Here is a 27,612-nt window from a genome sequence, read left to right on the forward strand (position 1 = left end):
TACAGACCCACCTGGAGGACAATGACCTATGCCGCACACTATGTTCGGATTCCGAAAACATCTATCAACACAGGAAATCCTCCTGCAGATCAAGGAGGAGGTGCTTAACACGGTCCCGAAATACGGAGAAAACATCTTGCTCGCGCTCGACCTCAAAGGGGAACTCGACAATGTCAGTCACAGGGCAGTGCTAGACGGGCTCTGCAACTTATATTGCGGGCAGAGAATACACAGCTACGTGAAAGCCTTCTTGAGTAATAGAACCGCCACCATTAGAATAGGCGGCATCAGGACAGACACCTTCCCGACTCCCAAAAAGGGAACAGCGCGAGGCTCAGTGATATCCCCTATGCTCTTTAACATTGTTATGATCGGCTTAGCAAAAAACTCGAAGAAATGGAAGGAGCCAGACATGCTATCTATGCTGATGACATCACGATCTGGGTGACCAGGAGATCCTTAGGAGAAAAACAAGACTGTCTGTAGAGAGCAGCAGACGCTGTCAACGCATACGCTCGACATTGCAGCCTTGAATGTTCTCCGGAGAAATCTGAGGTGCTCAGAGTCCACAGAAAAGGGTACGATCTGCACAACTCCATAGACATCTACATAGGGGAAAAGAAGATCCCGGAAGTGTCGCAAATAAAAATCCTAGGCATGCGGATACAAAGCAACTGCCGTTTAGATCAAACAATCAGGCAGCTAGCAAGTACCACCGCGCAGATAACGCGAATGATAGCAAGAATCTTCACCAGAAGACGACGCATGTCCGAGGAGGACACATGTAGGCTAGTACAGGCCCTCGTTGTAAGCCGAATTGTATATGGCGTCCCTTACCAAATTCCGCTCGAACAGGAAAAAGAACAACTGGAGGCAATCCTGAGGAAAGCCTATAAATGCGCTCTTGGACTACCGGTCAACACCTCGACCGAAAAATTCAATAAACTGGGCATAAACAACACAGTGCAGGAGCACATCGAGGCCCAACTTCTCGCGCAGAAAATAAGACTAATGCAGACGCAAACGGGAAGGAACACGCTAAATATACTGGGCATGAGAGATGCTTGCAGAGAAATAAACAGCACGGGCAGCATACCGAAAGAAATAAGAGAGATCATTAAGGTCAACCCGATTCCGAAAAACATGCATCCGAAAATACACAAGGCCAGAAGAGAGGCAAGATCCGAGGCACACGAAAGAAGCCTCGCAGGGAAAAAAAAACATTGTACGTCGACGCGACCACATACAAAGAACAACGCGGAGCGGTAGCCAGTGTGGTTGATCACCAGCTTAAAGAAGTCAACTGCGCCTCGATCAAGAGCAACAACATTCTCGAGGCTGGGGAAGCGGCAATCGCTCTCGCTATCACCCACCAGGGTGAGGAGGCTGCCACAAAAATAATTACGGACTCGCAAGAAGCACGCAGAAGGTATAGCAGCGGGCGCATATCCACTGCAGCCATCCGCATACTCAAGGCAAGAAAAATCAGCTTTTCGAGATGCTTCATAACGTGGACACCATGCCATGAGACTGTCAAAGGTAGCCAACGTGCCGAGGGCAATGCCCGAGCATACGCCAACCGGGGGGCGCACAACGACGGGGAACCGGATGCAGTCACTAGACGCTATGGAGCCATCCTTGAACATCAAAGAGCCTTAAAAAGGATATATCCACCCCCCCCCCCCGACGAAGACCTCAATAGAGAGCAGTCGGTTGCCTGGAGACAGCTACAGACTAACGCATACCCCAATCTGAGTCTACTCAGTAAAATCCACCCCACTACATATGAAAATAAATGCCCACTATGCGGAGAACCTCCTACACTCTACCATGTTACATGGGCCTGTCAAGAAACACAGGTAGCACCAATAAACACCACACCAACACCGGAGCAGTGGGAGGCTGCGCTGTCCTGCTCGACGCCTGACGACCGGCTCAAGCTGATTGACATAGCGCGCAAGACGGCAAAGGCCACTGGGGCCCTGGACTGAGGCCCCACCAACGCCGGGAGAATTCCCTTTCTGTGAATAAAGTTTTTCATTCATTCATTCGTTTCGCCTTCATCGAAACGCTATCCTACCCCGCACGTAATTTCGGCAGGCCTGTTGCCAGTCGGATTATGTAGGGTGCGTCGAAGGGGGTTGGCGGCCAGTGCAATCGCCACTTTCTCCATAGCGGGATATTCGCGCGTGACCGATAATGCTCCTTGCATTTCCATTAAACGAATTATAGAACGGCGGTGAAATTTGATGCCTTCAATGCAATGTGGTGGTTTGGACAAGGGGCGGGCAAAGTACCAATACGGCAGGTCATGACGTCACCAGGCGATTCATGCAGACACGAAGCTGGCCCCCAGAGTGCCTGATCCAGGCATCCGTGCGGCGCATTTCATTTGCCGCTTCCTCGAACACGGCACCTCACCGCAAACAGAAGCAGACCCAGATGTCTAGGAGCTGTTAGTAAAGTAGTCATCAGCGGCATTTCAAATTAATTTTCAGGATAGAAAAGGCGCAGTATCGGTCACAGTTCTCCGCTGACACATGTACCACGCCATAAAGGAAGGGAGGAAGATGGGAATGAAAGACGAAAGGGAGATAGGGGTGCCGTAGTGGAGGGCTACGATGGCTTTCGCCTCATCGCACATTAATGGTCCAAAGTGCCCTTATAACTTTTTTAGTGTGCCAAGGTACACCAACTACTCGCGAAGGAGTTTCAAAATGTGTTGCCAAATGAAGGAGACTTGTTGCGGTGGACTTCGTGTTTGTGCTGCGTGACATGGTCGCCAAAACTACGCGAACACCCTGCTGTCAGCCACAGGAGACAAAGCTTAATTTGCAAATGTCGTAGCTATTTGCAACCCAGTGCTGCAGAAAAGCACGCCAAAAATTAACCCTTTCTTGAACGCTGGCACATATCGAGATGCAGTGCAAATGAGAGGTGGCATAAAACGAAGTCCCTACTTACATGGAGTCATGTAAATAATAGCAGCGGTCGATGGTGTGGCTCCTTTCACCCGCTCAACTTAAACAATGGCCTCGCTGCTATGGCGTAGCTGAAATGAACCTTATTTTTTATTATAATGCACTCCTAACGTTCACTATATTGTAGTGCTAACTGTAAAATACCTGCTATTTGGCTGGCCGAGCCCACAGAGCCGTCCGCAGTCACTGCGGTTCGAAACAAACAACGGTACAGCGACGACCAAGGAGAAGCCCATGGCTGCAGCGTCATCGACCGCAAAGCTCGCGGATGGTACCTTTGCGGTAACCTCGCGTCATCCGGTGCTTCACGCAACCATTGTGAATTTCTGTATCGTGATGCGGCTGAGGAGACACCTTTTTTGACTCATGATAGCTTAAATTCACAACACGCCACAACAACAGTCGATGCTAGAAGGATGGGGATATTACGCTGTTGCTGCGCAGTCGGTCGGTACTCGTTGACACCGCCTTTTTATATGATGTTTCTGAAGCATAGACTAGGCTAATACTCTGCAATTTGAAATCGGGCCATCCACTGCACTTTTGGCACTTAGGTGCCAACGATACATTCAGTACACACTACATAGACCCAAGTCACAAAGCTCACTGGTTAACGCAGCACAGGTGAAGACGACTTTTGCAGCTACTGAAACTGCGTACGTCCATGACGCCATAGCTGTCATGGCTACAGCCAATGGCACCATTCCTCTCACCTTAGTTAGGACGCATAGTCTTCAAAGCAATAGGTCTAAACTCCTTCGCTATGAACAGAGCAATTGGCCTGTGAACTGCAAAAAGGCTGTCTGTAAAAAGTCACAATAAATAACTTTTTGTTCGAACAAGCAAACTTTAGAGAATTTTCAGGAGCATTCAGTCTACCCATTGAAACCGTTTGCCAGTTATCTTAGCATCCTTTGCAACATCACTTGAAACCTAATCTGAAGGACGGTTTCCAAATACTCTGTTCTTGACCAGAAAAAAAAAAAATTATTGGATTAAGAACTTTTCGCCTGGTATTTCAGGGTACGAAAATTTGAGCCAATTTTTGCCAAATATTTATTCCGTTTTTCTAACACAATTCATCGCCTTTTTGTTTTCAATAGTTGGAACATATTTTCTAGTCGAAAAATGGATATTTAGAAGGTTTAATTCCTAGGCTCTGCGTTTGTCAGAATTCAACTGAGCCGCCATGTGCAGCATTTGTGTCCTCTTGGGCAAGTGTATGTATAAGACAACACCTTGCAGTTGTACCGGGTAGGCAGACAATTCCCTCCAATGCGACGGCAGCTCGGTGGCCCTGCGCAGTCACAAACGAGAAGGTCAAGATCGCAATTTACTTTGAAAAAACTTTTACCGAATACACTTTACACTTCCTTCAATGGCTATAAAAACTAACAGGAAAATAATAGTTTCAGGACGAGCCATTCAACCACCGGTAAACGGACAGTAACAAAGGAAACAAACATGAACAAGAGAAGTGAAATGCGCAAATAATACATATTCGAGGCGAATCGCAAAAGTTGCAGTTAAACCTCTCAAATATATTCATTGCGATTTCCAAGTGACATTCCTATTCTCATTAATGAGCTTAGCCAGATTAAAGAGTCATCATTTTTTATCGTGGTTTAAAATTCTTTCTTGACGTTTCATTTGTTCGTGCATTATTAATTGCTTTTTAGATTCCAAAGAAGAAATAAGGACTTAGTTTGCTTCAGTAGGCCCACATTTTCATCCAGTAGCTACAAGGGTCGTTTCTTTAGGACTACAAATAATATCTAAAACTTGTTACACTCGTTAGCGGTAATATTTCTCTCAAATGCATCAAGACGTTTGCTCGTATGGACCGGTTTTCTCCTTCCAAACAATTATTTTCAAAAACAGACCTGGGATTTCAAATTCGTATTTGTGGTGTGACGAGAGCTACTTTCTACTTTGGAAGATTTGGAACTGTGATGTAAAAGTATTGCACGGGGTGTACCTCAGAAGCAGGCTAGTTAACTTTGTGTTCTCAAGAACTCTGGGCTATTTGGTGGACGTTTAGCCTAAAAGCATCAAACATGACCATCTATCAGTGACTCCAGCTAAGCGGGCATTATAAATTGCACAGATCTGTTACTTTATTAAGATTAAAGTAAACTGACTAACACACGTCACTTGTCATAGGCGAATACGTCGCTATCACGACCATGTTGCACTATGAAAGGTCTGGTTTTGCACGAAATAAATTTATAGACTCCCATCACATGCAAAAGTACGGCGTCCGCTTTAGGCGACATCACATGAAATGCTCTTGGGTTGCTTTGTACATATTTAGACGCATCCTTAACGCTGCAACAGGTAAAAATAGTAGTAGCCTCTCAGCATAGTACCAAGTAGAAAAGATTGACTTTGATAACATGTCAGCTATAATTTCAGCAATAATATTAATAACTAGTTTGCAGAATGAGAATTGAGCAAGGAGCAAGAAAGCACAAGCATACACGAAACACATTTTTAGATGGAACTATTGGTTTTAATAGGCGGTATGTATCTGACGTGTATAGTGTTTATATTTGTCATAGCTGCTTCACTAGTTGGGAGCCAGATAACCAGCAAACTGTTCTGCGACATTTCATTAGTTTAAATGAATGCGTTAGTGGTCGCCCAAAAAAGAAATTGGTTCTTACTTATGGCGCAGCACACCCCACGACAGCCGGAGTACCCTCTTCTGCTGCCACGCGGACATCGACTCTTGGCCACGCATCTGTGTCCAAACCGAGTGCATTGGTTGGCCAGGCAATGCTCTGCGCAGAATCGGGGATCAAAGGAGAGATTTTTTCTGTGTTGTGTTTAGACGACCAAATAAATGAACTCTTCGTTGAGAGGGAACACACTGCCACACAAGACCTGAAGGCCTGGAATGATTGATGGCATGATAATGAGCATTTCTTGGTTTTACGGTTGTTGTATCAACGCCCCCAATTTCTTAAACACGTCGTTGATTGCAATAGAAAATGCGTATCCATAACAGACACAAAAGTTTTCAGCGGAAGCGTAGGAGACCGCACGTTAACCCGACGTTCTTCTGTATTGACAGGCCCCCTGTCATTCACAGCTATACCGGCTAGTATTCGCAGTGCCACAGAAACGTGGCTATTTCGAGGTGAAACTTCAACTGCTTGCAGAACTGCAAGTGATCAGCGAGTTCTTCGACGAAGTACTGTTGTTGAGCTTCCCGCCGTTGTGGGAGCTGCCATGTTCCGACAGAACTTGGGGACTAGACTCTTATCGCCACTCCACGGGGGTATTGTTATTGGCTGGCCAGATTATTTTGGCAGCGGCAGCGAAGGAGACCGAATATTAACCCGACGTACATCTGTACTCAAAGGTTGGTACCTCAGGCCTCCTGCCCCTGCTGCTTGAAAAACTGCGTTTTACCGCTTTGGGGTCCTCATTGATTCCTTGGATGGTTCGGGTACAGGCTATTGTGCTGTAGCAGCTGAACTGAAATATGAATGGAAAATATCGGAAAGAACTTGGAGGCTTTGCAGTAACAATTGGAGAGAAATAGCTAACATCATGAAAGAAGTTGTTGTTCTTGCACACCTTGTCACGTGGCTTGATGTATTCGCGAAAGAAATGAAATGTGAGGTAGCAATGGTGACGAGCTCGAATGCCAAGATACGAAAAGAACTTCTTGATGCCTTTGAGTTGATGAACCACATCAACTAAACCATCGAGAATTTCAGACAAAATGCAGAAGGCTTCCGCCGAGAGCCTGGTGAGATGAAGTGTGAGGACGCTGGCAACAGAACAGAAATAGATCGACTTAACCATGAACTTAGAGAATCCAGGAAGGCGATCACGGAGAGAAAACAGTATAGCAAGAGTATAAAAGCTGAAATTCGGGGTCCTCCGGTAGTTCAAGGCGAAGAGCTGCGGAAGGCGGGCTAGTCCATTGCGCTCAAACTTCGATGTTTCTTTCTTAGAGGGCACTGATGTAGTGCACCGGGTGTGGTTGAAGGATATGGGTAAACCTAACGTAACTGGGGTGCTTTGTGCAACGACTAGCCGAGACAGAGTGGTTTTTGCGGCTAGGAAGAAAAGGTTTAGTACTAAGGACCTTGGAATTTAGGGAGATGAATCTGTATGTAAACGAACACCATTATGTAGAAACAAAGCATTTACTGATTAAAGCCTGTCAGCTCAAGAAAGAAAAGGGTAGAAGTTTATCTGTGTGGATCAAGGGAATATGTTAATGAGAAAACTTAAGAAGTCACCTGTTCTACATACCACCACAGAAGAAAACCTAGAGAAAGGGGGTTAAGTAGATCAAGACTAGCATCTTGCTTTCGACAAACAAATTAATCACCATTTCTCAAAGAGGCCAAATTATAAATAATAGGAAAACACTTTTGAATATAGATTATAATCTTAAAAGCCTACGTAAAATTCTCCATGAGTTGACTTGGTATATTTCGCGCCATAGCTGTACTGTTGCTTTAATTGCTGTGAGCGATACATGGTTGAATGAAAGCGTAATTATGACCCTGCCCGGATATAAATTATCTTCCCTCCACGTCATTCACGCGCAAGGGGAGGCGGCGTAGAAATATTTGTCGAAGATATCATTGCATTTCAGGTTTTGTCTACAGCCTCTGTCAGTGGCGATGATATAGAAGCACTCCACCAAACTTGCAAATGGCTTAATGATTGGATTGGTGTATCTCTCCCCAACTTCGTCATTAACGTGCTTCACTCCGAAGTTTAAAGATCGCTTTGCCTATTGTCGCATGGGTAATAAAGCAGAACTGTTATTGTCGGTGACTAATAAGATAGTGAGAGACCGGAAAGCGTGGCGTGAAATGGTCCATAGGGTCACGAAGAGTCGGACACGACTGAACGACTGAACTGAACTGAACTGAATATTAATATGACATCAGAGACGCAAAACTATTACACATTCGTTTTGCAATCCTTCCACTTAATTAACTTGATAGCTATAGATGACAGTGTGTGTGCTGGTGTACTCTCTGACCCAATATGTGACCACTTGCCCATATCTGTGTCCGTGCAGACGGGAGCTCCTCAGGTTGCGGGCATATTCATAGCAATCGACATACAAAAATAAACCATGGCTTGCCTCGAAACCTGCTAGAGAAATCAGGCTTTTCTGCATAATATGACAGTAATGTTGACATAGAATTCACATTGTTGACACATTAATGTTCTTCAGTGTATAATAGGGAAAAGTTCTGCAAGTATAACTATTAACAAGCATAATAAAAATTTTGCCCTTGAATGAGGAGATGCAATTTAATGACTTATAGAAAAAGAAGTGCTGGTATAAGAAATGGAAAAAGAAAAAAATTAAGGACTTTCACCTAGCCAAATTTAAGCTTCTTATGAACAGCACAGCCTTTATAATGAGCAGAAAAAAGGAATAATACTGCATTTTTCCTCCCAAAAACAAATGGTAATACAAGAAAAATGTGCGATGTGGTAAATGATGCGATCTGCCTTCGCTCCAAGCAACATGTGAAATCTGATGTGATTTATCAAAATGTAGTGAAAAACGTTTAACAATCACTTTTTAAATAACGTGCCTTCCTTGGTACTCATCTTGTTTCGTTAATTTTTAATTTTTATCCCACGCCTATTTTTCTCCGGGTGAACAGTGCCGCCAGTGCGAAGCGTCCCAGTATGCCGCGTCCCAGGGCGTCCAGTTTCCAGCGTCATACTGGGACCATAATCAGGTATGGCGCTGGGGCGCTGGGACCCAGTGGCACTGGTTTTTGCAATAGGGTATCTACACATCTAACCCTACCCGTTCGATATGCCCCATTGAAAATAGTTATGTAACGAGTTATATCTTGGTTAATGAAATACATAAGAGTATTTAGCGCACTGAAAATCCGCACAGTACCAGGTCTTGACCGGATTCCAGCAAAAATAATATAAACATTATTGATCTACTGGCCAGCCAACTATCACCTCTGTTTATTCACTCTATTGAAAGCTCAATACGTCCTGCGAACAGAAAGGTAGCTGAAGGCGTACCTATCCATGAAGAAGAAGGCCGGTCGGAAGTAAATAATTATATTCCAAATTCAGTCCTCAGTGTTATCAATACCGTTTTTTTATTTTATGTACAGGCGTGAAGCAATTTAGACTCAAGAAGAGTAATATATGCCTAATCACCATGGTTGTAACCGGCAAAAATCAACGAATCCGCTGTTCTTGTCCTAACGAAAACTATAAATGCATCCCTCCATGACAACAACATTGCAATAGGTGTGTACCTAGATATTACAAATCTAGGTAAAAAAAATCAAGATGGCTGCACGGCATGGAAAAGTACTGAAAAAGAGTACAGAGGGAAAGAAACCTTAGTTCGCAGGTCGAGCCAACGTTTCGACAAGTGGACTTGTCTTCGTCTGGGCAGAGCGATCAAGTCCTGAGCGATCAGACGAAGGCAAGTCCACTTGTCGAAACGTTGGCTCGACCTGCGAACTGAGGCTTCCCTCACTACTACCCATGTTCAGTGCTCTTTCATATAGATATTGCCACATCCCTGCCAATCTTTTATCGCCACCAAGTGGCCGAATGTCTTGGCGCGTGGCTGAGCATCGTCCTCGTCTGTCTCGAACTTCGCTTGATTAAAAAGGGCAGCTCGGTTGTTCTTCTGTTTGCTACGTGTGTTGGTGACATTTGGTCGATTGCGCTGGGTAAGATCCCATGTACGTCGCCCCCGAAGAGGTCAGTGACGCTGCCATCGACGCTCAGACGCCACTCCCGTCCAAAAAGCGAACCGTCGCCTTCGAGGCCTACAACCTGAGTTCGAACCACTAACACCGCTACGAGCCATCACATCTACGACGGGCAGCCAGACAAGTAGGCATTCCAGCAACGCCCCACCGTACGTCCTTCTCACACCTCGGTCACCGCAATTATTCCACGGTGACCGGTTCGAGGATATCGAAGACTGGTTGGCCAGTTTTGACCAAGTGGCCGAATTCAATCAATGGGACGAAGAGCGGAAGTTTGTTGAACTTGTCCATGGACAAGCCGAAGTGTTAGTGACAAACTTCACGTGTGCATCCCAACATTTGACGGCGAACACGACGGTCGCTAATTTTGAAGAACTTGGAGAATGTACAGGCCAATATGCTTTATCCAACACGTCAGACCTCGACAATGCGATGCCTACAGCCATTCAGACCGATGTGAATCCGCACCTCTTGCCCAGTCAGAAACGCTGCATAGAAAATCTTGTCAATTTGTTCCGCGATTGTTCTGCATCATTTTCCAAGGTCCGACAGACGCCATAAACGAAATACGGAATTATAGTTGCCGACGACGAACGTCCACTATGTCGGCGTCCTTACCGGGTGTCTTCAGAAGAACGTGACGCCATCCGCCGCCAAGTAACAGAAATGCTCCAGGACGACGTTATCCAACCGTCGACTAGCCCCTGGGCATCGCCTGTTGTCCTCGTCGCGAAGATGGATGGAACATTGAGGTTCTGCGTGGATTATAGATGCCTCAACAACGTCACAAAAAAGGATGTGTACCCCTTGCCGCGCATAGACGACTCCCTCGATCGCCTTCGCCATGGCACTTACTTTTCATCACTTGACCTCCGCAGTGGATATTGGCAAATAGAGGTTGACGAGCGAGACCGTGAGAAGCAGCTTTTATTACGCCAGACGATTTGTACGAGTTTAAAGTGCTCCCGTTTGGCGCTCGGCTGCTGCCACATTTCAACGAGTGACCGTACTCTGGCCTGAAGTGGCAGTCATGGCTCGTATATCTCGACGACGTTGTAATTTTCTCGGACACGTGCGACGAGCACCTGAAATGTTTGCGCGCTGTTTTAGATGCCATCCGATCTGCCAGTCTCTCTCAAAAACCCGAAAAATAGCACTTTGTTTTTTATGAGCCTAAATTTCTCGGCCACATTGTCAGCGCTCGAAGTGTTAGCCCAGACCCTGAAAAGACGGCCGCTGTCGCTTCGTTGCCCAAACCAGAAGATAAACGAAGCTTGCGTCGATTTCTCGGCCTCTGCGCGTACTATCGTCGCTTTTTTCACAATTTCTCTAAGATCGCTCAGCCTCTGAGCCGCCTGACAAAAGACGCAGAACCGTTAGTTTGGGGCCCCGACCAGGAAAAAGCCTTCACGGAACTCAAATCCCGTCTCCAATGTACGCCTATACTCGGCCACTTCGACGAAGAGGCCGACACGGAACTGCACACGGATGCCAGTAACGTTGGCCTCGGTGCGGTCCTTGTTCAGTGGCAGGACGGTGCAGAACGCGTCATTGCTTGCGCCAGTCACACTTTGTCCCGTTCTGAAGTTAATTATTCAACTACGGAAAAGGAGTGCCTCGCTGTTGTGTGGGCAGTCATGAAATTTCATCCGTACTTGTACGGTCGTCCGTTTCGTGTCGTGAGCGACCATCACTCACTGTGTTGGCTGGCAAACCTGAAAGATCCATCTGGCCGGCTTGCTCGATGGAGCTTTCGGTTGCAAGGATTTGACGTTACTATCGTGCACAAGTCCGGCAAGAAACACAGTGATGCTGACCGTCTGTCCCGCGCCCCTACTCCCTGCCATGCCACACAGACGGCTCCGACGATGGTACCGCTTTCGTCAGCGTTATCACGACGTCCACCTTAGCCAGAAAGCAGCGGGCCGATTCTGAACTTTTGCCCCTCATCGAATACCTCGAAGGAACCGTGTCATCTCCTCTTCAGCTCTTCAGGAGCGGACTGTCGTCATTTTGCTTGCACGATGGTGTGCTCTACAAGAAGAACTACGGTCCAACAGAAACTGTTTATCTACTAGTAGTACCCACCACGCTTCATGACGAAGTTCTTCGTGCGTGCCACGACGACCTTTCTTCAGGCCACCTCGGTTTTTCTCGCACATTAGCACGGATACGCCGAAATTACTACTGGCCCAGGCTAGCTGCCGTTGTGCACCGCTACGTCCGTACCTGCCGTGAGTGCCAGCGTCGGAAGACACCGCCCATTAAACCAGCTGGCCTCTTGCAGCCTATGGATCCCCCGAAATTTCCATTTCAACAGGTAGGCATGGACTTACTGGGCCAATTCCCGAAGTCCTCCATGGGTAACAGGTATATAGCGGTTGCCACTGACTACTTCAGCCGCTACTGTGAGACCAAGGCCATGCCCCTGGTACCGCAGAGGAAGTCGCGCATTTCTTCATTCAAAACATTTTACTCCGTCACTGCGCCCCAACAGTCATCTTAACTGACAGGGGAACCTCGTTTACGTCGGCGCTCACGAGCGAGGTCCTTCGATTCAGTGGCACCGGAAGACAACTGCCTATCATCCTCAAACTAATGGACTAACTGAGCGGCTTAACAAGACAATTGCCGACATCATTTCTATGTATGTAGACGACGATCATGGGAGCTTGGAGCAAATTCTGCCATACATCACGTTCGCATACAAACCACTGCGGTCCAGGAAACTACATGTTTTACTCCATTTCATTTGGTCCATGGGCGCGAATCTTTGACTATGCTGGATGCCATGCTTCTTCCGGATTCTGCTCCCTCCACTGTCGGGGGGGCTGACAATTTTTTTCATGACGCAGAAGCAGCACACCAACTTGCCCGACAGCGAATTCGGCACAAACAAGTACACGACGCCCAGTGTTACAACCTGCGACAACGAGAGGGGACTTACACACCCGGCGATCAAGTCTGGGTATGGAGCCCAATTCGGTTGCGAGGGCGCTCTGAAAAGCTTCTGCGCTGAGGTGCTCCGCCGCCTCAGCGCGGTGAACTACGAGGCGCTACCACAAGGCACTGTCCGCTCCTCTCGGCATCCGAAATCTGAAATAGTTCACGTCGCCAGAATGAAGCCATATTGCAATCGTTAAACCGTTTAAGGGTCCAAACCAGAGCCAGAGACTCCCTTATAACTTGCCCCTTTTCTATTGTTCCCCTCCGTTTGCGGCATTGGGTAGATGCCTCTTGAAGGGGGGCAATGCCACACTGCTGCCCATCTTCTAGCGCCACCAAGTGGCCGAATGTCTTGGCGCGTGGCTTAGCGTCGTCCTCGTTGGTCTCGGGCTTCGCTTGATTAAAAAGGGCAGCTCGGTTGTTCTTCTGTTTACTACGTGTGTTGGTGACAATATTAAAAATGTGTTCGATAAGGGTAACCATAAAATCTTTGTAGATAAAGTAAGTATAAATTTCGAGAGAGAGTATCAGTTACATTTCAATCCGCATACAGCATGTCGTTATCAATAACGTGACTTCTGAGGCGCAGGTCTTGGTAAGGGGGGGTCCCGCAGGAATCAGTTCTAAGACTGATTTTGTTCTCGTCGTATGTTAATAATTTCCATCCATACCAAACGCTTTCAAGCATTGATCTACGCCGCCGACACAGCTTTAATATTTATAGGGAAGACAATAAACGAGCTTCCCAATAAAAAAAAGGCAAATTAAAAATTATTCCCAACTGATTTACTAACAACAATCTATCAGTTAACATTAGGAAAGGTAAATACACTTTGTTTCGCTCCAGGAGGAAAGTTTGAACTATGAACATGTTATGTTTTGTTGTGTTGTGTTGTGTTGCATAAATAACCAGCCAATACAAACTGTAAACAATTTCAAGTACCTTAATGCGCACTTTGAGTCTGAAATGCACTTGAGGAATCAAGTAAAACTAGTTTGAACAAATTTAGCATACAGTTGAAATTATTTATTGTAAGCGTGAGAAACAGATTTATTTATACTCCGCATACTCTTGTACTGCACTGAGTCATGAGGTAACACATAGCCAACGTATCTTGTAATGGTGATCGTTGGGCACAAAAAGCAATATATTATTGCATACTCAAAATTGTCTAGCCCCAGCAAACCACTCTTTAGCTCAACCTGCCCTCTTCCTTTTCACTTCATATACACTTTAAAGGTGGCGCATAAACTTTATAAAATCCTATCATTTAATGAACCACTTAATAAAAGCATATTTGTTAGGAGACAGGGGCTGCTAATGGTACACACTTCAGTTTACCTTTGTGACGCAATAGTTATGCGCAACGACTAATATAGTTACTGGAGCTATTCAATGGCCGTATGTGTCTCTCCCTTCATTTCTTTTATTTTCCTCATCAGTCTGCTTCCATGTTTCTCTCCCTAATTTTCCTTCGTACACAGACATGCCAGCGAAATCTAATCACCGGCTAAGTTGTGTTTATTAAAGGGTCGCTCTTGATTTGTAATGGCATTCCTGATGACGTTAATGTTACAACAAGTGTATGCAGTCTACGAAAACTTTCCTTAATAACATCTGAAGTTATGGGGCAAATGTTTTACGAAAATAAGTGTTATCTTGTTCGCTTTTTGTTGTTTTCACCCAAAGTGTTGTCATAGTATAAAAGGGGGGTTTGTGGCCGCTTGTTTTTGTCATTTATATTACGGAACCTTGTATGAATATGCGAGGCTTCCATGTTCCCTTCTTTTTGGTTAAACAGTTTGCATAAGCAGACATTGTTACTTCTGCTGCATTTACATGCACACAATAACGAAGCTCTGCCCTTGAGACACCAATGCAGAATTATCTCTTGTGTTCACATGAATTGCTACAGCTGTTCTGGACTGTTTGGCTTTATAAAGTTCAACACATGGTCACTGGAGCCCACTAAGTTTTATGTTGCTCCGTTTCATGCATTTTATAAAGCGCACCTTGAAGGAGGGAGCGAGGTTAGTACTAACTTTACATACAGCTTGTCTCTCATTACCTTTCAATTTGTGTTCAAGCCAAGCTTGTAGAACCTTCCTCGAAAAAAAAGTTTTATACTCTAGACCCTTTACTGCGGCACATTTTGAATCACGAGTTTTCACCGCCCATTCTCGAGTTATAGAGGTCAGCAATTTTGACATCCAGTTTTGAGCCTATTCTGCCCAATAAGCATTTCAGGGCTCTTTGTGCTGTGCAGCTTGGTAAGCTCATTTGTATGTCACACTATATTACGCCTTTTCGTCACCATTATTGTTTCCATGCGCTATTAGACATCTTGCTGTTCCAGGTTTCGGGGGTGGTTCACAACTGAGCGATTTCTTCACAATTTTGTGACAGCGTTGTTCGCCAAGATTGACAAGTCCAGATTTTATGCTTTTCTGTTGTCTTTTTTTTTTTGTCGTGCGGTTGCTTAACAAGTACTCCTTGTTTCCGGCAAGAGTGGATAAAAAAATTGATAAAAACACTGTTTTTCTACAGTCGTATTGATGTTGTGCTATGAAAGATGAGGACATGCTGACATAGATGTGCAAAATAGCAATTTGGGCTAAACTTCGAAAATTTTTTGATGAATAGCAGATTTACACTAAGCCTCAACAAAGGTGTCTCCAAAATAAAACATATTTTTCTTTATTGACGTCTGTACAGTGCAGGTAAAACTGTTAAAACTTTCATTTGTACAAAACGCAACTTCGCAATTTTTTTGCGACGTGCTATAAAAGCCATACCTCCAAATTGTTACATCGCACGAAAGCTGGCGGTTACTCAAGCAGATTACGAACCATGATTCACATCAATGTTGAAAATTCAGTTAATTCAGAAACCCGTGTCACTTGAATAATGCCCAGAAATGAGAACGCTTACGATGCGAATGAACATCAAGTCGACTAGTATCTGTTGCATAAGCTGTAGATTGTATGCCCACTTTATATTGTGTCTTTTACCAGCATGCTAAGGCTCAGGAATTAGGTGAGTGATTTATACCACTGGTGAGGCCAAAAATAGATGCCGGAGAAAATGATTAAGAGCTGTGGCTCGTGCTGGGACTTGCAAGTTAACTCAGCTGGTTTCCGATATTCGTCCTCTGGTCAATAAAACCTTATTCGTAACAATTTTGTTGGAGTTGCTAGGTCGCCGTTCACCATAAACCCCGAAGATGGACCCCCCACTTGAACCGCTCCAAAGAGGCCATCTTGCTGGCCTGCCGCCATCTGTGCCTACGATGTCTATTGGCGGCGACGCTCCGATGATCTTGCCTATCAGCTCATGGCAGCATCATCAGAAGCCACGTTCTTTACCAGGCTCATCCAACGAAGACGTGGATGAGTAGCTGAATCATTGCGAGAAGGTAAGCCAATGCAGTAAGTGGGACTCCTCCGCATGGCTAGACGGCATGGTCCTCGAGCTGGTTGAGACGGTCTTACATTGGTACGAAAGCCACAAGGTCACGTTCAGCACATCGGACAGCTTCCTAGAGGAGATCATAAAATGATTCGGAGACTGATGCGATAAAGCGAGCTAACAAGCGCTCACTCAAAGAGCTGAGCTTCCTGGTGAAACATGGACGAAGTATATCAAGGAAGTCTTGAAGCTTCACAAGCTTTTATATCCTCGACTGATGGTAGATGACAAAGTCGGCCACCTGGATAAAGGGCTTGCCGAATACAATTATAATTTGCTTATCGGTAAATCAAGCCTCAACTTAGTGGCTGACGTGGTTCAGCACTGATGCACATTCGAACAGATAAAAATACTTCGATAACACCAAAATTCAGAAGTCTGGCTGGAGCGGCGATGGTGACCGCTGTTGACACTGCTGACATAGGATTGGCGACCTGGCCTCTGCCATCCGTATGATAGTTCCGAAAGGGACCTGGTCGATAAAGCTAGCTTGGAGTCCTTCAGCGCCTTCTTCATTGGATCTGCCGAGTGGGCCAGCTACATCTGCCGTTAATGCAACGGACTTAAAGAATGCCCGGGACCGCAGCAGTTGCGGTGGAGCAATGTATCAAGGACAACCCTAAGGTAACGGACCCGCTAATACCAGACGACACATATCAGATAAGACAACAATTTTGAAGTTGTGTGGCGCTAATGTCGACTGCTATACTGGTGAACTTAGCGTCGGCATATGTGTTACCCTGGTCTGATGGAGAACTGATGTTTTTGTGTGTGTATGTTTTGTGTTTCTGAAAATATTGTTGTGTTTCCATCTTCGGCTGCATGCGCACAGGTTTCCAGCTGCGACGCCACCATCGACATGCCTGAGGCGATTCTAGAACCGAAGCACCCATCTGCATAAAAAATGCCGATTGGCTATGCAACGGTACCTGTGGCCAACGGCCGCTCTGCGCTCTGGGCAGTGAATTGCTCCACCCAATCTAGCGTTCTTCCCACAGGTATGAAACATGCGTCATGCTGTAGCGACTCGCCATTCTCTCTTCATTTCATCAGCTACGGCGTCAAGAAAACAGTGACTGTTTTACAAGTGGAGTCGCGTCTGAACGAAAAGTGATAAATGAACAAGTACAGATGTTGACGAAATTTGTAATTCAAAAGTCATCCAGTCCTTGGGCCGTCGCCGTAATTTTTGTCACGAATAAAGACGGGATATCGCGTTTTCCTCTTGACTACTGTCGTCTAAATGTGGTCACTAGGGAAGATGTATACCCCCTTTCCCGTATAGACAACGCTACTGACTCTCTTTTTCTCCCTCCTACTTTTCCACCATTCACTTCAGACCGGGCTATTGGCAAATATTTGTCCATCCGGCGAACCAAGTAAAGACTATGTTTGTTACACCCGAGGGCCACTACGAACATTATGTGATGGCATTAAGCCTCTGCAATACGCCCACTACATGGCACAATTCATGGACACGATACTCCGCGGTTTAGAATAGGAGGTATATGTTACTTAAAGAGATCAAAATTTTTGGGGAAAACGTTCAACTAGCAAAATGACCGTTTATCTCTTGTGGTAGACTGTATGCGCAAAACTGACCTTGTGTTTAACTGTAAGAGGTGCCGTTTATCTCGTCGATAAAGACGGCGTCAGACCTGATCCCGCTGACAGCAGCGGTCGCCCAAAGGCGCCCCAATCCGCCAAAGAACTACGGAGTTTCCCAGATTTCTATACGTCGCTGTTTGATTGACCGTGCTGACATCGCGAACGTCCTGACAGGCCTCTTTCGTAAAGATGTAGCTTTCAAGTCGACATCTGAGTGTGACGCCGCCTTCCGTGACCTTAAATTTCGTCTCACGTTGCAACCTCTGCTCCACCATTTCAATCCTTCAGCGCCCACAGAGGCTCATACCACCCTGCCGTTATCGTCCATCGCTGCGACAGCAAGGAGCACGTCGTATAGTACTCGATTCATTCCCTTAGTAAGCTGCAGAGAAATTATACTGTTGCAAAACAGGAATCTATGGCCGCCGATTTCGCTACACAATGCTATTACCCAACGCTTTTAAAACTGCCCTTCATGACACCACAGGTCACTCTTCCTGCCCTACGCTCGCCACTACAATATACAACTGGACACCATCATCCCGTTTTCTGCCGGTAGTGTGAAGATCCCTCGGTAGTCAAGACAATCTGCTTTACAGAAGAAGCCCCCCAGCTTGCCCGAATTTGTACCCTGGCCTGTCAGGATCGCTTTAAACCACGATACAATGCCCATAATCTCAAGGTCATTTACGAGCTGGCCGATTTGAGCTTACTCTGGTCGCCAGTAAGAAAGCGGGGTCTGTCACAAAAGCTGCTGTGCCCCTATGATGGACCGTCTGTCCTCCTTCCTAACCTTAGCCAGCACAATTATCATCGCGCGCCTCACTATAAACGGGCGTCGTTCTGCAAAAAGTGGAGACTAGAAAGGTGTTGGTTTAAAGCCCTTCCGATCACGTGACGATGTTTACGTCGCTCAGCGAGCTTCCGCTTTATAGGGGAAAGTATGACGCCCAGAAATACAGACAGGGAAGTATGAGGATGAGGAGGAAGCTGCTCAATCTTTGGCTGGGAAGTGGACTTAGATGGTTTCCGACGTTCCTCCTCCGACTAATCGAACCTCGCTGGTATATTTACCTATAGCCGGTACCCGAAAGCGGGAAGTGAATGGTGTAGGTTTGAGAGCCCCCCTACGTCGGCGGCACCCTCAGCGAGAGAAGCGGCAGCGCCGCGCCACATTACTCGACGGCGCCGCTCTATTGTTCGCGCGGCCCGTTGACAGGCACAGAGTATAAAGGAGGCTATGCTATGGCATGACGGTGAGCGAGACTAGATTGTTGAACAAAGATGAGGAAAGGAAGACGATAACGGCTTGCTGCCACAATGATTCCCCTATGAAGCCTACATGAAGACGCTTCCGCTCCACAGGTAGCCAATATCCGATAGTCGAAGCCCAGAAACGCATCGCGTGGCATGGACGGCGGATGTCCTCATATGTGGTGTCGTCTTAGGTCGATGGGGTCTTCTAGTCAGCTTCTCGGCAGTCGGCTGGTCAGGTCAGTCGGGTCTCGGGGTCGTGTGGGTGGCGTGTCGGGTCAGTGGGATCATTTGGTTTTTGCGTTGTGTCGAGTGGTCGGGGCGAAGGACGCGGGGCCGAAGAACGGCAAAGTCACTTCCAGTCTGGCAGGTTGGGGAACAGCCAGGCGATGGGCTCCATGGAACCTTCTGCCGATGGCGGAAGCAGACACACAGGGCGCCGCAGTTTCCAGCTAGGATGACGATTGATAATGACGCACCCCGAACCTCCACCAAAATGTTACGAGGCGGCAGGCCGTGAGATGATTTTAAGGGAGATGGTACCCAAAATGTGTTCAATACCACGTTTTTCGCAACTAGGGGCGACAAATACTTCCCCATACGGAGAACATATTTAGCAGATGGCGTGCTCGTATCTGCTCCATAAGCGATTCAAAAATCGCGCCGCTGGTTCACACCATCTAGCCAGACTACGCTGCAAGCGTAGTCTCGCTCTAGACTCTCCAAAAGCCTACAAACGCGCTCACTTCCGGAAGCAGGGATGGCAAGCATCAAGCAAGCTTTTCAAGGCCTTGCAGCACCCAGCTCCTCAGGAAATTCCTTCATAGACGCACGCAACTGCTAACGAGTCTCGCAATAACTTGATCTGGAGCAGGTGGCCTAAAACGACATTTGTAGGCTTTTGTACAGCAAAAGGAGCTGTGTATGACGCAAGTAGCTTCTACAATGATGGCAACAAAACAAAGAAGCCCTTGGTATAAAACAGGGAGTGTTTTGCGAGGTAGCCCACAATCGGATGGAGAATGGTCGAAATCTCAAGGTTGAGTTTGGGATCCTTGCTGAAAAGGCAAGTGCCATAAAAGGTTTTGAAAAGAAGTCTGCCGACTACGCCCTAGGTGCCTGCCGACTACGTCCTAGGTGCCTTTTGGCGGATGGGCGAGCAGTAAAATCTTTAAAACAAGACTTCTAGAAAAGCTGTTTTTACGTGTATAGGGAACATTTTCTCCGCACTGAATAAATAATTTTATTTGAAGCTTCAATCAACGGTTCCTGAGTGCTCATCGCAGAGACTGAATCAAAACATAACTTTTGAATGAAAACGTTTTTATATTTACTACTTTCTCCATCCCGAAGCACCTTAGCTAGAAGGCTAAATATAAAAAGAATTGTATTTCTGGAAAGAAGCAAGCAAATTTGTTTTGACTAAGTCAAAACCTGGTGTTACAAAAAAAATTTGCGAGCAGTTTCGTCGCTCTAGAAGAATAGTTATCTCTTGAATATTCCTTCACTGAAGTAAAAGTTTTTTTATGGAAAATTTATCTTATTCGTTTTTTTATTCGACGTTTCAGATGAAACAAGCAGAAATACATCTACATGCATCCACTAAGTTTCAATGGTTTGCAACTAGTCAAAATTGCGATATTTGCCAAAAATGGAAAAAGCCGTGTAACCGGGTACCAAACCCCTTAATGAACCGCAGCCGGACTAGCTCGAGCGCTCTTGCCGGCGCCACTGCCCGCTTCTTCCTCGTCCGTAAAAATATAATAGGATTTTTGGAATCTAATAACATGTCGCATTTTCAACATGACTTCAGACACGGTTTCAGCACCGTAACACAACTAATGGAATTTTCTCATAATCTTGACTGTACCCTGAATATGGGAGCCAAGGTGAATTCTATATCTGTAGATTTTTGTAAAGCTTTTGACACTCTACTGCAGTCTAGTCAAAAAATCCTCGCTTGGTTAGTTGGGTTGCTCATTTTCTTTCTCACCGCTCATAGTTCGCTTCGTATACTTCCATTAATTTATATACGATGTATCATCTGGCGTTCCTCAAGCTTCGGTGTTCGGCCTTTATTGCTCAAAATATACTTTAACTACATACCTCGCCATACGAAGTCACCAGTAAACGATATGTGGAAGCCTGTTTTATATCACGTAATAATACAGCTCAAGATCATTTGCAGCTTAATGCTCCATTTGTTAGTTTTCGTGCTTAGTTTAGCACCTTGAAAATGAAATTAAGTTTTACCTAAAGTGTAGGGATGTCGCTTACTAACATCATGGCTCCTTCAGTGTTTATGTTTTGAAAGTCTCATCATTGCCCAGGACTTCCGAAAAGAACTATCGGTGTTATTTGTACTGCTATGATGCCCTGGGCGAAAGCTTATTAAATTCATTTGCTCTAAAATACTCGAATCGCTTGGATATTTGAGAAGAACATTGCCTAATATTCCAAAGGCACTAAGCTACCAAAGAGAACATCCCTAATTCGTCCAGTACTTTGATACGCATCTCCAGTCCAGAATCCTCACAAGCATTGCGAAATTGACGTAATCGAGACCAATAAAAAAAAAAGCAGTCGGGTTAATATAGCATCGGCACGATCGACATTTTTCACTTTCTTATGTGGCGTTAACTTTAAATCTAACACCCCTGTCCTTGTGGCTTCATATGGATCCATTACAGTTACTGAATTGCACAGTTAATTCAGCTTACCATGAAACACCTAGTGTGTACCTCACCTCCAATATTTCTCCATCAACTAAAAGTCATCATAGCTTTAATCTAAAGTCATACTTCGCCCGTACTAATATTTTAAAACACAACATTTTCCTCCAGACAATAGAAGATTTTAACAAAATTTCTGCCATAAGGCGGTATCTTCCATTGCGTAAATTTTTGTCAGTCATCTAAGCCATGTCCTACCTTTTATGTTTTGCGTTGTACTCGTTGTGTATTGGTTATTTCTTCAATTTTACAATCTGTGTACCATATTATATCTATTATTTATGTAAACATGTTCATTACGTTTGTTTTATAACCATACCATTTTAGTATGTATATTTCTCAACCCCACTCCTGAAATAGCCCCAGCAAGTGCTGTAGTATGTATGAATAAAATCAATAAACAAATGTACAACAAATTGAAGGGTTACTTAAGGTTAACGATTCTTACTCGCAACGTGAAAGTGAAAGCTTTGAGGCTATTGTAATTACCGCAATTTTTATCTTATCAATATTATTCGCATCTTGCATGGTGAAATGACAATGCTGCTATTTTGCTTCTTAAGAATGAAAGTTCGTGTGATGTTTCACTCCATGCTTAAATTCACAACATGATATATCACTCCGCTACCTGCTTCCAAAATTGAAATTTTCAGAATATGGCCATAAAAGAAAAATGTTTTCCGAAAAACGCTACCACTGTAGCTAAGGCTTCAACTTTTGCACTGTTATCCTCCTATGCACAGTCTTCTGCTTTCCATAAACATCACAGGAGAAGTATTGCTGGACTTACCTCTTTTTCAGCAAAGAAGCCAAATATTAAAGACGTATTTTCTATCACGCATAATCTCTATCGTCGCAAAGAACGGTTCACACATGAAAGTACAGCTAATTAACACCGGAAATTGAACTAAAGTCACCCATGCCAAAAGTAATAAAATATAATAATTGCACTTCACAGGTCCAGCTTGTGCGCCTTCTTTGCGCTCGTGCATCGCGCCGTATTTCTTCAGGATTATGTACCAGCTAGCTCAAGCAAGAGTTGTACCTTGATATATGCGGTTGTTTCAGCGAATACTAAGAAACATTTTAATATAAAGTTTAGTGCAGGAAACATTACTTTCAGGAACAAAGTCTCAACTGCAGCAGACAACATTTGCTGGAAAACGCTTTTAACTATACATATATATATATTTACCACAAATAAGAAATTCAACTTTCAATTGTCTCAGTTTGGTTGTAAGTCCCAGTGGGGAGTTCGAAAACATAACAATGCGATATAAAATAACTTCTGAACTGAAGAAAAACTAATTTGCTAAAGTCCTGAAGAGCGAGGAAATCAGACTGCTATGCAATGCGAACCGAAACAGAGTGAAACGGGCATCCAGCAGCACCGCTATAGACTCGACGTCGGCTGATGATGTGAAGTAGGGCTACGGCACTATTTTTCAACTGAAGCTGCATTCAGCCACGTCGTTTGCTCTTTTTTTCTTGCAGCTTGATGCAGGAAATGGCCAGTCAATGCCATCTTTGTGACCATTATTTATGAGCTGAACGCAGCGATACAGAGTGCATTTCACCTGACAATTGAGCTGGCAGTTTGAATACTCTACTACTCTACTGGGCCGCAGTCAGCAGCCTGCTACTCTTGACTCCTAAGTAGGGTTCAAAAAACACCCATTTTTGTGTGTGTTCTTGCAGAAAGCGTAAATCATTTTAGGTATGTTAAATGCTCACATAAACATTTTCTAAGTAGAAATTGCTGGGCTAATGGGTGCTGGCTAATCTACGCGGCGGTAAAGAATCAGTGTAGGTTGCCCGTATTGCTTTATTGCGTAAAATACTGACATTCAAGCATTTTGCAGGATCTTAATAATAAAAGCTACCCTTTGAGCATTTTGATCGCGCGGGGTCTGCGTAGTAGCTACGTCAGCACCTGGGGGAAGAATTAGACGAGTCACAACAGGGCTTGCCTCTTTACAGCTTGCTTTGCTCCTGTGTCGGTGTGGAAAGGGCTAACCGAAAAGGAAAGAAAACCATTCGACTTCAGGGTTGCTTCCAATGTCCAAAGTGGTCCGACAGACGAATTGTGTTGACTACCCATATCTGAGAATGCATTGGACTCAATGAAACGATGCTTCTGCATCACCCACTTCGGGCTGACACAGCTCCGACTGGAAACGCCACATCGTCACTGTAGGGCTCATGCCTGTACCTATATTTGATCAAGAGAGGGCTGCCCTTGAGATCCCACTTTCTGCTGATTGGACGGCGTGTTTAAATTGGGGTCATGGCGTTCAAATGCTCTACATAGCTTACTGCATTTAGTTGTGTTATAGTCCATAATAACTATGTCATTTATTTGAGTAACACAAAAACGAAAAATTTAAATCGTTTCCATGTAGTGGAGGCTGGAGAATAAACGTTAAGGGGTTAAATATAAATCGGTCTTTAAACAAGACTTTAAAGGACCCATGTAACGCTCACCGACCAAGAGAAGAAAACAGAAGAGAAGTGGAATTGCAGGAAATTTCATTCCCGTCGACCGTTCCTGATTCCCTCCTTGGTTTTCTGTCTGTACAATGCGGCTGTACGAAGCTGTCGTGCGTTTTATGTCCTTCTGAATAAGGGTAGTGATTGTAACATAACATGGTTGCAAAGGAAGTAAGAAAAACGTATCTTCTGTCCGCTGTGTCCGAAGAGACAAAATGAAAAATGCCAGCTTATTTCTGACACAATTTTAGAAGCCATTATCTACATTTCTCGCAATGGGATTTTGTGCTTTGTCCTGTATTTCGTACGATGCTGCTGACACCAGAATATTTGTGTGAACATATACTTGCTAATATCATTGAAGATCACGCCGGTATTACAACAGGAGCACACAGTATAAAATATTACCGTATGTTATTATACGTACCTTTTGAGTTTAATAGAACAGCTCCTACTAATCATCAATGTGCGCGGCTACACAACAGTGCTGAAAAAATAAAGGAAGATCATATGAATGCCTTTTGCTGCCCATTGTACTAGAGGTAATTTATTTTCTTATTTTGCACTAACAGAAATGAAATAGAGAAAGCTGCACCTGTTTCCTAGCCTCAAGCTCCACTGTTTGAAGGTATGAGCAAGCCTTCGAGGCCAGTTTCGTTTGATGTCAGCAACACACGGCATCTGTTCTTAGCGACTAGTGTGACCGTATAACACAATGGGTTTCTATTATAACAGAGCAAGCGGCATCACAAACGAACAGAAGACACAGCAGGGCTAAGTGTCAAGAACATTTTATTGGTAGGCAAGCAGGCTTTCATAGCTGCTGGCAGTAGGAAATGATGCTTTATTTTCCCAAACCAAAAACATGCACGAAAGGTCGAAACATGTGCTGCACATGTGAGACTTCACACCTGATGTAAATGGTTACCTTTTTTGAAAATGCATCAAGGGCGCATTTATACAAGTATTCTACAGCTTTTCAATCATTTGAGTCCCCAGAATTTTGTTAGTGCTTTGCGGATTTTTCCTATGATGCCGCAGTCTAACAACATCCGTTCACAATTTTTCTTTCTTAACCATCTGGTTTGCAGCCCCTACAATATCTTCTAAAAGACCTGAATTAACCATATACGCCACATTATCGTGTGTTCGTTCAGACTCTGATACAGTCAGTGGCAAGTCTGACTAATGTATTTCTTTTCACAAGGCGTGGCCAACGAAACAATTACAGGCCTTTGATAACTAAATAAATATTTCCCGTCCCTAATTTATTAGCTGGATAGCTTAGCTCACAGTACTTGCCATTGATCTTCTTCCCCATGCTGGCAAGTTGTTTGGGCGCTCAAAAGACGACTTCAACACCAGGCCTGCTCAACTTTTCCTGATCTTTTGCAACACCTTGGAAACAGGATGAGTATTAGTTCGTTTTTCCTGCACCAAAACAACTTGCTAGCATCTGCAGGAAGATCAATGTCAGGAACTGCGAAGAGCGCAGGTGGTCAATTAGGCCAGAAAATTATATTGCCGCCAACTGTTTAAATCTTTATTTGTTCCTGTTCGACAGCCGCTGGCATGCTGCCTTATCATTGGTATTCTGGCGCACTTATCAATTCTGTATCCCGTGTTTGTTCATGCTCGTTGTCTTGATATGACGCGTTATCATTTTCTTTGTCGCGAACGATCCGCCGAGATCTGTCTCGAAGATTCCGATCACTCGCGTATGTTTCTACAATGTTCCAGGTTGTGCTACTAGCAGTTTGCGACGTTATCTAGATTGTTCTGAGCAGCCTTTAAATTGAGCGTTGATGAGTGCGACGGGCATTCTTTGTTCGACGATCGACGAGCACGATTATTGCTATCGCCGCCGCCGAGTTGCTTAGTTCTCTTGCGGGCGCAAGCCAGCCCAATAAAGAATTTCTTCAGTGCAATCACTGACTCTTCATTTGTGTCATCGACCTTGTCACCACCACGTGACATCTGGTGGAGGTGCTGCATTTGATCCTTCAAACCAAGACCCCAAATTTCTTCCTGTTACCCTGGAGGATCAGCCAACAGGCTACCGAACCAGTCGCCGGCTTCAAGGGCTGAACACGGTCTGCTGCCGGACCCTATTCGATCTCTGAAGGCATCGACGCTGACAATGGTCCAACCTACAGCACCGGTTGTTGTCGTCCCACCCCGTGAGCCCCCCTGCTTCCATGGACGACCGGATGAAGATGCGGGAGAGTGGTTGGACCTTTTCGAACGTGTGGCAGACTTCAACGGCTGGAACGACGCTGCGCAACTTATGCAAGTGTACTTTGTTCTTCAAGGACATGTCCGAGTTTGGTTCGAAAATCACGTGACTTCTTTCAAGGATTGGGAGATATTCAAAGCACAGTTTTTGATGGTCTTTGCAAGCTTCGTCCGAAAAGATAGAGCTCAGGCTCCCCTCCAATAAAGAATTGATCTACCAAACGAGCCCGTCGTGGTCTGCAAAGAGGAGATGAAGCACCTGTTTCGCCGCGCCGACCCTAACATGACCGAAGGTGACAGAGTAAAATTCTTAATGCGAGGCGTAAAGAGTCGCTTTTTGCAGGGCTTGTCCGGAACGCGCCGAAAACTGTGGAAGAATTTGAAAGTGAAGCATCGACCATCGAGAAGACGTTGGACACCCGGATGCGCCACTACGACCGGCTACTTCAACCCGACTACTAAAGCCATTACCACAGCGCATCTGCAAGCGGAGAAAGCCCTCGCGACCTCATCCGTGAGATCGTCCGAGAGGAACTTCGTCGCTTACTGCCATCATTTAAACAACCACAGGTTGTGACGCTCGCGGACGTCGTCCGTGAAGAAGTCCAGCAGGCGCTGGGCGTTCCTCAAGCGACGGCTGCGACAGTTCCAGCACAAGAGGCAACAGCGATGAACTACGCTGCTGCATTACGTCGCCCTGCGCCCCGACGTAATGACTTTACAAGCCCTCGCCGCTACCATCCTGTTACTAAAAGCCGCCCCTTGGCCCCCGCCCGCCAAGCCTACCAGCGACCCTCAAGCCACAGGAAGTGCGACACCTGGAGAACAGCGCACAACCGGCCATTATACTTCCACTGCGGTTGGGCCGCAGTGGAAGCATAAAAGCAAAAATTATATTTGCAGCGAATTCAGTTAATTGCATGCATTAAGGAGCTCATATGCATGGTTGGTAAGATACATTTAGCTCATTCAGAAGCTTACAAGTATTTGTGCTTGCCCGCCTCACAAAAATGCAGTCGCGAAGGAGCTCTCATACCTCAATCCAGGCGGGAGCTTGACCTACCGGCCATTGCACATCTGGAAGGGCTAGCTTGAGAAGCTGATCTAGATCCTCATCTGAGCTTTTTAAGTGCTTATCTTTTAAGAAC

General features: G+C 45.3%; 1 long non-coding RNA gene across 1 annotated transcript; it reads right to left on the minus strand.

Annotated features, from left to right (window-relative positions):
• Window positions 1-4,006: 4,006 nt before the first annotated feature.
• Window positions 4,007-24,373, minus strand: LOC146193323 (uncharacterized). The gene is made up of 3 exons (XR_014706441.1): window positions 24,224-24,373; window positions 5,648-5,764; window positions 4,007-4,278 (listed from the first exon to the last, which is right to left on the minus strand). It is a non-coding gene; the product is annotated as an uncharacterized LOC146193323 (long non-coding RNA).
• Window positions 24,374-27,612: the final 3,239 nt, after the last annotated feature.

This window comes from Amblyomma maculatum, chromosome 4, assembly GCF_055883805.1.
Source record: "Amblyomma maculatum isolate TAMU_Amacu chromosome 4, ASM5588380v1, whole genome shotgun sequence".
Classification (NCBI taxonomy): domain Eukaryota; kingdom Metazoa; phylum Arthropoda; class Arachnida; order Ixodida; family Ixodidae; genus Amblyomma; species Amblyomma maculatum.